This window comes from Scyliorhinus torazame, chromosome 8, assembly GCF_047496885.1.
Source record: "Scyliorhinus torazame isolate Kashiwa2021f chromosome 8, sScyTor2.1, whole genome shotgun sequence".
Classification (NCBI taxonomy): Eukaryota; Metazoa; Chordata; class Chondrichthyes; order Carcharhiniformes; family Scyliorhinidae; genus Scyliorhinus; species Scyliorhinus torazame.
In genome coordinates this window covers 249,093,094-249,105,254 of record NC_092714.1, presented here as the reverse complement: position 1 = coordinate 249,105,254, position 12,161 = coordinate 249,093,094, and positions in this window count along the sequence as shown.

The following is a 12,161-nucleotide window of genomic DNA, read 5'->3' as shown; positions in this document are numbered from 1 at the left end:
GCATCTAAATATCGAAAACGAAAGAACAAGATTTATTTTCTGCATTTCAAAGCGTGTAAAGAACCGAACTCCAGGAGCATTGGCTGTTTTTCTTTGGTTCATTGCTCGGGACCAGGATTCTTCCATGGTTCACGATTTCTCTGAAGAACCACGTCTAAAATAATGAAACGGCGTAACCATGGATTCTTCAGGAAGGGGCTCGATCCTGCACAAATATTGCGTGTTTGGCAGGGGGGCGGGAGAGGGATGTTGGATTTCCCACCCCAACAATAGAGCTGACAAGGACAGGTATGCTACCTGAATTCTGCGCCGGCAGAAATATCTGGGAAAGGGAATAGGGGGGAATGATGGAATCAGTCCAACATGCCATTTTAAAGTCACTTCAATGAAAAGGCAGGCCTTGGTGTGAGTTGTGGATGAAATCAAGTTTATGGAGGGTAGGAATGGGAGGTTGGTTTGCAGACTATTGGTACAGTCAAGTCTAGGCGTAACAAAAACATGAATGATGGCTTCAGCAGCAAATGTGCTGAGACTAGGGCGGGATCATACAACGTCACAGAAGTGGATGTCGGCCATCTTGATGATGGAGCGGTTGTTCAGTTGGAAGTTCATCTCAGGATCAAATCTGGCACCAAGGTCACGTAGGGTGGCACCGTGGCACAGTGGTTAGCACTGCTGCCTCACAGCGCTAGGGACACTGGTTCGATTCTGACCTTGGGTGACTGGCTGTGTGGAGTTTGCACTTTCTCCCCATGTCTGCGTGGGTTTCCTCTGGGTGCTCCGGTTTCCTCCCACAGCCCAAAGATGTGCAGGTTAGGGGGAATGGCCATGCTAACTTGTCCTTTTGTGTCCAAAGGTTAGGTGGGGTTATGGAGTTACAGGGATAGGGTGGGGGAGTGGGCCTAGGTTGGGTGATCTTTTGGAGAGTCGGTGTAGACTCGATGGGACGAATGGCCTCCTTCTGCACTGTAGGGATTCTATGATTGTTTATATAAAGGGGGGCCTTTGTGCTTCCAATATTTCTGCGGGAGGAATTTTTGCTAAGTTAGCACTGGATGTCAGTCCAGCAGTCTGCCTAATTAAAGTCCGTGGTGGCATTGAGAACGGTGGGGGTGGGGGGGGGGGGGGGGGGGGGGGGGTGGGGGGGGGTGGGGGGGGGGGGGCAGAGTTAAAGCTGGGTGCTGACAATATGCGAACCCTGAATAGGCTCTGATTACATTTAAGGGTCGCAAACTGTGATTACATAATAATGACGACGCGCTAATCTTACTTATCTTGCATATTACAAAAATTTCCATTCAGAGAGGCACGGAACGGTTTCAGAGTGCGAGAGAAATAACAGCGAAGACTTTGGAACCTCTGACATACTGACACAAAGATGGTTCACTGGTGATATTTGAATTGTAAATGAGCACATTTTTGCTTTGTACCCTGTTCACATAAACCAAAGGCAAATTCATGATTGGGGAGGGGGGGGGGGGAGTGGAAACAGGAAATAATCGTTACCATCATGACACTGTTATAGATTTTAACTGTTGCCTATTCGGATAGAATGATGTACTCTTTATTGATGCCATTAGAAATTCAAAAATCTGCTTCACGTTCAACTGAGGAAATCATCGCATTCGATGGTGCAATGCAGAGTTTGTGGCATTGCATTAATATTCATTGTCTAGTTTAAATGGGTTTATTGTGTGTCTCTTCAGATTTCATCTCCGCAATTATATCTTTGTTAGAGGAAATGTCCTGACACAAACCAGGAAATTTAAACGGCTAATATTCAGCTCGGCTATGAGATAGAATTTATTTTTAATATTAGGGTCTGGATGTTTAGCCCCCACCCAGTGCAGGAATGAAGAAGGCAAGTGTGTGAGGAGATTACCTGGAGGTGGGATGAGTGGAGGTAGGCGGGGGGGGGGGGGGGGGGGGGTGGAGCAGGGGGGAGAAGTTGGGTGCAGCAATCTGGAAATGGTGGGTAGCCTATTAAGCTGATTAAAGGTCTATTGAGGACTAGTTTCAGAGACCAATTGTGCCATATTCTATTAGAATTCATAAATCATGAGGAAGATTTTATTGTTTTGGTGCTATCACTCGACCTGCAGGTACTCGGTGTTGAGGGCCTGTTTAGCTACCTGTTGGGGTGGCCTCTCTGCAGACTGGGGGACCAGCACTCCAGGCTGCTTTAGATACCCTCCAGGTCTTTGTTCAGCAGCAGGTACAGGCTGCCGCATGGAAGGCTTCCTCCCTGATTGACTGCCCAGCTAGAAAGGCCTATATTTGTTTTATATTGAAAAAGTTGGAGCATTGTGGAGCATCCTCTCCCTCCCTCACCCTGTCCTGATAGCCTGTAGGTACTGCTTCTAAACTGGATAAAAGGTAAAGTCTGCTTTCCCCTTTGAGGAGGGAGAGCTGACTGGAGGTGATTTATCCTGAGGATCACCACACCTCAGGCGAGGGGCAAGGTTGAAAAGGCAGGGCTTTCATGACCTCAGCCAGTGCAGGGATTGAACCCACACTCCTGGCCCTGCTCTGAATCATAAGCCAGTTGTCAAGCCAAGTGAGCTAGATTGGCTCCCATCTAGCTAACCTGGATAGTATCCTACTGGTTCTCCTGCTTTGACAGACCACCCACTTTTCTTACTTGTACAGCCTGCCCACCCAAAGGTCAACTTGGGGAAAATGATGGAGAATGACTGTTCCCCACAAAGTGAAGGCTTCTGAACCCTGTCATAATATACACCAGTGTATCATGGTGCACACACACACACACACACTGATGGACATGCAGTGGGACCAATCAGCATACAAAGCACCGCAGCCAATCACCAGTGAGAGCACACGCACTATAAAGACAGGGGACAGGAGAGTTCCCGCTCATTCTAGTAGCAGCCAGCTCAGAGCACAGAGCTCACAGCCTGCAACACAGACATTCACCATGTGCTGAGTGCATCACCTGGTTAGGACTAGGCACGGGTCAACAGTTAAAGCTGGTATTGCATTTACCCACAGTTCAAGTATGTTAATATAGTTAACCTGATAATAAAATAGAGTTGCACCACTTCCAGTGTTGGTGACCTGTTTGTGATCCAGAACACCCAACACATCAAACCCCACTTGAACCTGATCGCAGTGTCTCGCAGCCACAGAAAACTCCTGCTCTTAGCATTTGGAAATCCCTTGCACATTAGGTTATACCTGAAGTAGCACTTGATGCATCAGCTCCTCTCTTAGCCTGGCCACAATGGTTTGGTGGTAATGATAAGCCTTATTATTATTGATGGAGAGGGAATGGTGAACGCCTTATGTACGTCAAATAGGCTTAGTTGTTGTTTGGTAGCAGCACAAAGGCAATAAGATTTCCCCCATGATTCATGAACTCTAATACAATACAGCACAGTAAGCCTGCCATTTTCAAATTCCCACAGTGGAACTTAGCACTGCATGGGTGTGTGTGACTGCAGTATGCATATGTTGTAATGCGTACAGGTGCCCGAGCACTGCCTTACTGAAGTTATCACAATCCTGCTAATTTTTCCACAACTCCTCCCTATCTCATTGTCAATCTCTAATTCCTATAATCAAGTTGCTAAAATGTGTTTTTGTACATTCAATGCTTATTTGAGCAAAATTCCATAATTAAAGCTGTACAAGAGCCAACATGAGCCATATATTGACAATGTTGTTAACCTTTGCTCCCAGAGTGGGGCAAAACATACAATTGCATGTCATAAAGTTTTAGGTTTTCGTTAAACAGGTCAATGATTCTGTCTGATGGCTGAAATAGAGAACTGCGTTCGTTTTATTTCAGACTGGAGAAAGGACACATTTAAGGTATAAACGCCTGGAAGACTTTCTGTCAAAGCATACGAGTTACTTGGGTTTTAAAAATCAGAGGAGAGACATACAAAAGAAAGCTGATCATGCTAGAATTTTATAGATCACTACTTGGGCCCTCAACTGGAGTATCATGGAGAATGCGGGCACCACACTTCAGGAAAGATGTGACGGCCTTCGAAAAGGAACAGAGGAGATTTATCAGGATATTACTAGGGATGAGGGACTTCATTTATAAAGGTCGGTTGAAAATGTCAGGCCTGTTCTCCTTGGAGCAGTGAAGGTTAATATGTGACCGATTGAAAGTTTTCGAGATGGGGAGAGTTTTTAATAGAATGGATGGAGAAAAGCTTTTCCCTCTGGTGCTGCATTCCGGTGTACATCCCCAGGAGCCTTTTCTAGTGAGAGGAGCAATGGGCAGAGGGTGTGGATTTCAAATCATTGCCAAAGATCTAGACCGGGATTCTCCAGCCGTTCACTGGCAGCGGGATTATCATAGATTATCATAGAATTTACAGTGCAGAAGGAGGCCATTCGGCCCATCGAGTCTGCACCGGCTCTTGGAAAGAGCACCCTACCCAAGGTCAACACCTCCACCCTATCCCCATAACCCAGTAACCCCAGCCAACACTAAGGGCAATTTTGGACACTAAGGGCAATTTATCATGGCCAATCCAACTAACCTGCACATCTTTGGACTGTGGGAGGAAACCGGAGCACCCGGAGGAAACCCACGCACACACGGGGAGGATGTGCAGGCTCCGCACAGACAGTGACCCAGCGGGGAATCGAACCTGGGACCCTGGAGCTGTGAAGCAATTGTGCTATCCACAATGCTACCGTGCTGCCCCGGGATTCTCTGCTTCTGCTGACAGCACATCCCTGCCCGTGGGTATTCCGCTGAGAAACGCGCATCTGGGGAAACCGGAGAATCCAACCCCTGGACTGGGGATGAGGAGGAATTCTTTCACTCAGAGAATTGCTGGGATCTGGAACTCTCCACCTGAAAAAGTGGTGGAAGTTGGTATTGCACAAATCATTTTCAAATAGATTTGGACAGATGTCCGAGGATGAGGGACTAACAGGGCTACAGTGAAAATGGAGGCATGTGAGATTAAACACACTTCTCCCTCAAGGGGGTAGCACTGGCATGAGGGGCTAAATGGCATCTTTATATGCTACAGCAATACAAAAGCAAAATACTGCACTAAACTCCTCATATGAATCTTGTGCAGCAGAATTTATGTGTGATCTCACCCTTCTGCGAATTGACACCTACGCTATACTTTCCCCTGCCCTGACTGCATGTTAATCGCCATGTGCAGATCTGTCTCCAAGCTACCCTCTAAAATATGTGCCATATTTGTCCCTGACCTGGTGGCTGCGAGCGTCAGAGCAAGTGACCGCGGCCGGAATTCTCCGGCATTGCGATTCAATTTTCCCGCTGGTAGCGTGCCCCCGCCAGCGGCTTTCGCGATGGTGTGTGGTGGTTACAATGGGAAATCCCACTGACAAGTGGCCAACGAACGGCGCACTACATCTGTCTCTTCTTTCATCGCTTTATGTTCCTACACCACTGCCTGGTCAGATTGCCACTCTTGAGTGTCTGAAAGGAAAAACGTACAAACATAGGATTGTGGTAAGGGGTAAAGGGAGGGGGGGGGGGGGGGGGGGGGGTCGCAGAAACACAGAGGTGCATCTGTAAACACCCTGCAACTGCAAGTTAGAGAGATTGTGGGATGAGGGTGAAGTGGGAAGTGAGGAGGTGGATTAGGTAGGAGCATACCGTCATCTTCAGTGGTTTCATTGCTGCCTATGGCCTCTCAGTCTGGTCCCCCCCCCCCCCCCCCCCTCCACCACTAGCAACTCCCACTTCCCCAGTTCCTCTGAATATCTCCTGACATCTCTGATTGTGTGCTTATTTGTTGCGCAAGAAAGAGGATGGTGTATCACTGAGTGTGGTGCTGCTTTCCTGTTTGAATGGGGAGACGGTAGCGTTGTGGTATTGTCACTGGATTAGTAAACCAGAGACCCTGAGTAATGCTCTGGGGTCCCAGGTTCAAATCCCTCCACTGCAGATGGAATTTGAATTCAATAAATCGGGAACTAAAAGTCTAACGATGGCCATAAAACCGTTGTCGACTGTTGTAAAAATACATCTGGTTCACTAATGTCCTTTAGGGAAGGATATCTGCCCTCCTCTGGTCTAGCCTACATGTGACTCCAGGCGCACAGCAATGTGGTTGACTCTTAACTGCCCCCAGCCTGCAAATCCCACGTCCCATAAACAAATAAAGAAAATGGCTGAAGCTCACGGCAGTGGTAGATGTGTGAATGTGGTTTGAGATATGCATTATTACTAATCAGATTGTTGGTAGGTAAGTGAAGGCAGTGGGTGAATTGAGTTACTTTGACCTGATTTATAGTGGAATATATGACAATATCAGTATTAAGCAAGTTATTGCAGATGCTGAAAATCTGAAATAAAAACCGAGGTGCTGGAAACACTCAAAACTCTGAGGTTCTGAGGAAGAGCCAGATTCAACTCAAAATGTTTGGCAGGATCTTCAGTCCTGCATGCCAGCAGGATTTACCGGTTATACCGAGGTCAATGGACTTTTGATCAAAAGATTTTCAGTTCAAGACTGACCTCCTGTCTTGACAATATGACTCTGGGTGACACTTTAGTGCAGTATTAAGAAGAGAATGCTGCTCTTTGCATAATATGTTAAACAAAAGTCTCATTTGCTTGTCCAGATGGATGTGAAAGATCCATCATACTATATTAAGTAGATCAGGGAGTTCTTCCAGTGCCTGGGGAAGAATTTATCGGTAATCCTACCCGAAACAGGTTCACTTGCCATTTATCTCATCAGTGTTTAAGAAACAAGTTGGTTGCATAACAACTGTCATAAACTTCAAAAGTAATTCATTTTCTGTGGGGATCTTTGAAATGCCTGGAGGATATGGAATGAACTTATAATTCAAGCTAAATTTTAGTGGAAAATGGTGATTGACAGGCTGGTTGCCTGTCGGAGGTGAAAGCCTATCGAACTAGGCCACAGCTGGGCCGAGAGGAGATAGGGCAAATGTGGATGGAGGAGTTCGAGGAGGTGGGAAGGGAAGTTGGGTTTCAATATTGGTTGGTGAGGGAGGGGGAGTGGGGTTAACAAACTGATTGTGGGGTAGATTTTACTGGCTAGCTTGTTGGGCCCACAGCTGTTCCTCCTCCTTCGCCTACCTGGCTTGCTGAGACCAGCCAAACCCAGCCAACCGAGGCTAAAAATTGAATGACCGCAAAAGTATATTTCTACGGCTGAGGGGGTATCCACCTCCAGGAAGCCATGAGGGTTTTCTGGAATGTTCAGCCCAATGCTTCCTGTGCTAACACACATTGAATCCCCTGATGTTCGCAGGGAAAACATCCTTCTCAAAGAACACGACCGGCTGACAGCTGACGAAGCTCTCTCACTGGCACAGGACATAAACTAAAACACGCACACACACTTGTCTGAAATCCCATAGACCCAACTGGAATACACTCCACACCATACAAACAGGGCGGCACGGTAGCACAAGGGTGGCACGGTAGCACAGTAGCGAGCACTGTCGCTTCACAGCGCCAGAGTCCCAGGTTCGATTCCCGGCTTGGGTCACTAACTGTGCGGAGTCTGCACGTTCTCCCTGTGTCTGTGTGGGTTTCCTCCGGGTACTCCGGTTTCCTCCCACAAATTCCGAAAGACGTAATGTTAGGTAATTTGGACATTCTGAATTCTCCCTCTGTGTAACCTAACAGGTGCCAGAATGTGGCATTTTCACAATAACTTCATTGCCGTGTTAATGTAAGCCTACTTGTGACAATAAAGATTATTATTATTATTAAACTGACAACAGTCCAACCACTCAATGGCACATCTTTGGGTTGTGGGGACGAAATCCACGCAAACACAGGGAGAATGTGCAAATTCCACACGGATAGTGACCCAGAGCCGGGATCGAACCTGGGACCTCGGCACCGTGAGACAGCAGTGCTAGCCACTGCGCCACCGTGCTGTCTGTCAGTTACATTGTTAATGTTTGTTAATATCATGTCAATTACATTTTATGGTTAAAAGAAGCAAGTGGTGGTATTAATTGTCTTTGAATACATATAAATAGGGGATTGCTGGAACACTTGGGTTGTGTGTGAGACTGAACAAGTCAATGAACTCTCTCAATAAAGAAACACTCTGTGTTTTGGCCTGGGCTCCACCAATTGGCTTGGATCCTATTAACACCCCTTGCCTGAACAAAACCCACTGATTTTTGCCCCGACCCCTTTGGCCAACAGGCTCTGAGACATTTACCAATCAGAGGAAAATAGAAGGGTAGTTTGTAGCTTTATGTCTTTGTCAAAACTCTCCTGTGTTGTACCTTGCAACAGTTTCAAAGCTTACTGCCTCATGGATCTTTCAGGAGCCAAAATATATGAATGATTCTGTGTCAGAAGGAAATGCATGAAAATAACAAAGAAGTCCTGATGTTATTTGCTGGCAGGTCTACCAGGGTGGGCTGAACAGGGAATGAGACAGAGAGTTGATTCACAGGTAATATCGGAAATTTTCTAATTGCTTGGACGAATCCCTGTTTGGAAATGTTCGATGCATGAAACTGAGTCCAGTCTGAAACCGATCAAACCCATGCAAGTGCTTCAAACTCATGCAGACAGTAAATACTGCCATGCCCGGTACCAGCGGAATACAACATAAATGCAGATGTGTTGGCACGCCAATTTTCCTTCTTTGAGTCAAGCATTGGTCATGTGAAACAGTTGGATTTGCCCTCATCTCCATCCCTCATCCTCATAATAATCATTTTAGCAAACGCATGATATTGGTGAAATAAGCAAGCAAAGTCGCTGCAAGGTAACGTTCATTTTAAATATGCTGCAACTGAGATTCATCTGTATGTATCTCACCACCAAAAATTAGCAGTAAATTGCTTTCATTTTGATATGTCTCTATTTCTTAACCCCCATGTGCACAACAGAATGTATTCAATTGGTTCCAGATAAACAAATCGAAGTGTAATTTTGATCTAAGCAGATAATGTGTGTGTCTGCAGTTGCTTTTCAGCTACTGAATAAGAGACGCTGCAAATACAAAGCAAGCCAGTCATAATCTGCAAAGAGAAAGAAATTGATTAATTGTTCAGATCTGACATTACTTTCCCATCGCCATTTTTCAATAGAATCCGTGACCCATCGATAATCTGTTCCCTAATTGTTCATTTTTAAATCTGTATTGAATAAATAATCATTTGCATGCAAATTTCACTTGGAGATATCATTGCTCTTCTGAAATCTAATTACACTTCTGTTAAAGGTAGGTTTCATGTTTTAGTTTGAATTAAGCTGCCAATCGATGATTAAATGGGCCACTGTGCAAAGATTTCAAATAGTTTCTCTCTTCTCACCATCAGTTTATACAATGCGAGAGCCAAATGTAAAACTTAAAAGTTAAATTAACTGCTCTGGCTTAAGTCCAGAAATTATTCGCCAAGTATTTCAGAAGCTCTCAAATGGGAAACTTTGTGTCTGACTTTTCAATTTTAAAACACCATAACAACAACTTATAGTTATGTAGCACCTTTAACATAATTAAATTAAGAGGAAATAGCTTTAAACTATCAGAGAGGGATGAGGGCTTGGGTGAAGGGAGATTTAGAAATCCAAAGATAAAACGTTGAAGCAATGGAGACATATAACGATGTGGTAAACACAAATTGACTGGACAGGAAGGAGTAGAGGGTTTAATGGTGATAATGCATCAGAGAGTAAGGTACATGCCAAGAATAATAGTGAAGAAATAAAATTGAAGTCACATTATCTGAATGTGCTGATCATCCTGAGATAAGATAGATGAGCCGGTGCCATAATGAGACCTAAATGGTTTACTCCTAATTACCATTCCAAAGGCATGGTTACAAGATGACCAAGGATGAGAAATAAATATTCCAGGGAATACAACATTACGAAAAGACAGGCATAATGGAAATGGAGGAGGGGTAGCTCTGATAATAAAGGATGATTAGAAAGGATCTTGGTTCAGAAAATAGAATCAGTATAGGTAGAGATTAAGAATAGCAAATATCAGAAAGCGCTGGTATGCGTAGTTTTCTGGGCTGTCTGTCAATAGTTATATTGTTGGACAATGAATTAAAAAATAAATTAGTGCAGCTTGTAACAAAGGTGATGGAGTGTTGTGGGGGACCTTATCTTCCTATAGACCACACCAATCAAATTGGCAATGTTGGTCTGAACGGTGAGTTTGTAGAATGATTATGTTAGTTTCCTTCGGCAATATGCTGCAGAACAAACTAGGGATAAAAATATTTTAGAGCTAGTATTGTGCAATGAGGCATGGTTAATTAATAATGTCACAGTAAAAGATCCATTGGAAAATAGTGATCATAATATAGCTAAATCCCCCATTAAGTTTGAAAATGGCAACTTCAATCACAACCAAGAATCTTAAACGTAAACAAAGTCAGTTACATACATATGAAGAGAGGGGTTGTGTATGGTTGATTTAGAAAATAATAATAATAATAATCTTTATTATTGTCACAAGTAGGCTTACATTAACACTGCAATGAGGTTACTGTGAAAACCCCCGAGTCGCCACACTCCGGCGCCTTTTCGGTTACACAGAGGGTGAATTCAGAATGTCCAATTCACCTAACAGCACATCTTTTGGGACTTGTGGGAGGAAACCGGAGCACCCGGTGGAAACCCACGCAGACACAGGTGAATGTGCAGACTCCGCACAGTTAGTGACCCAAGCTGGGAATCAAATCTGGGATCCTGGTGCTGTGAGGCATCAGTGCGAACCACTGCACTACCGTGCTAAACAATGGAAACATTTAAAGAAACTATATAAAATACAAATATTGGGAAAGAAATTCCACCGAATAAGAAGTGAAAAAGATCCATCCCCAAGGAGGTTAGGGATGATGATGGATTGTAAGTCTGAGGATTGGGAGGGTTTCAGAAGCCAAAGAAGGGCCACTGAAAAGTTGGTAAAAAGGGAAACCAGCCAAGAATATAAAAACAGGTTGGAAGATCTTTTGCAATTAATAAAACAAAGAAGAGTCGCTAAAGTAACATAGGTCCCTTTGAAGCTGAGACAGGAGAACTTCTCATGCGGATTGAGGAAATGGGACAAACATTGAATAAATATTTTGTATCTAACTTCACAGTAGGAAGTCACATGACTTTTCAAACATTCCTAGATCCTGGAATGGTCCCAGAAGATTGGGAGTTAGAAAATGTATCTCTGAAAGGAAGGAGAGAGAAAACAGGGAACTGCAGACCAATTAGCCCAACATAATTCATTGGGAAAGTGCTGGAAACTATTATTAAGGAAGCTGTAACAATGCACTTAAAAAAGCATAGTACGATTGGAACAATTCACCATGGTTCACAAAAGGAAATTTACGTTTGACAAATTTATTGGAAGTTTTTGAGGATGTAATAAAGTTTGACAAAAGAAATCAGGAGATGTGCTGTACTTGGATTTCCAAAAGGCATTTGATAAGGTGCCACGCAACTGGTTAATGCACAAGATAAGGGCTCATGAATGCCATAATATGGGTTCTTTATGCTGCTGTGGTGGCAGCTCACTGATGCGATCTTGAGGCTTGTGTTTTTAAACATAACCACTTCTATTGGTAGGATTTAACTATTTGCTGTTCCAAGTATGGTCTTGCATTGTGTTGCTCCCACCATGCAGGCTAGCTATTTACAGACCGTTCTTCTAGATTGTTCTATGGCCATGTGATTAAGGGCAGCACGGTAGCATTGTGGATAGCACATTTGCTTCACAGCTCCAGGGTCCCAGGTTCGATTCCGGCTTGGGTCACTGTCTGTGCGGGGTCTGCACATCCTCTCCGTGTGTGCATGGGTTTCCTCCGGGTGCTCCGGTTTCCTCCCACAGTCCAAAGATGTGCAGGTTAGGTGGATTGGCCAAGATAAATTGCCCTTAGTTTCCAAAATTGCCTTTAGTGTTGGGTGAGGTTACTGGGTTATGGGGATAGGGTGGAGGTGTTGACCTTGGGTAGGGTGCTCTTTCCAAGAGCCGGTGCAGACTCGATGGGCCGAATGGCCTCCTTCTGCACTGTAAATTCTATGACTACATACATCACACTCTCCAGTCCAATGTTAACTTTTGTTCTGCCAAGCACCTTTTCATTATAATGCATGCAGACACATATCATCACAATGGAGTTGAGGTTGACACATTTGCATGTATCAATAAGGATTGGTTAAGGACAGGAAGCAGAGACAA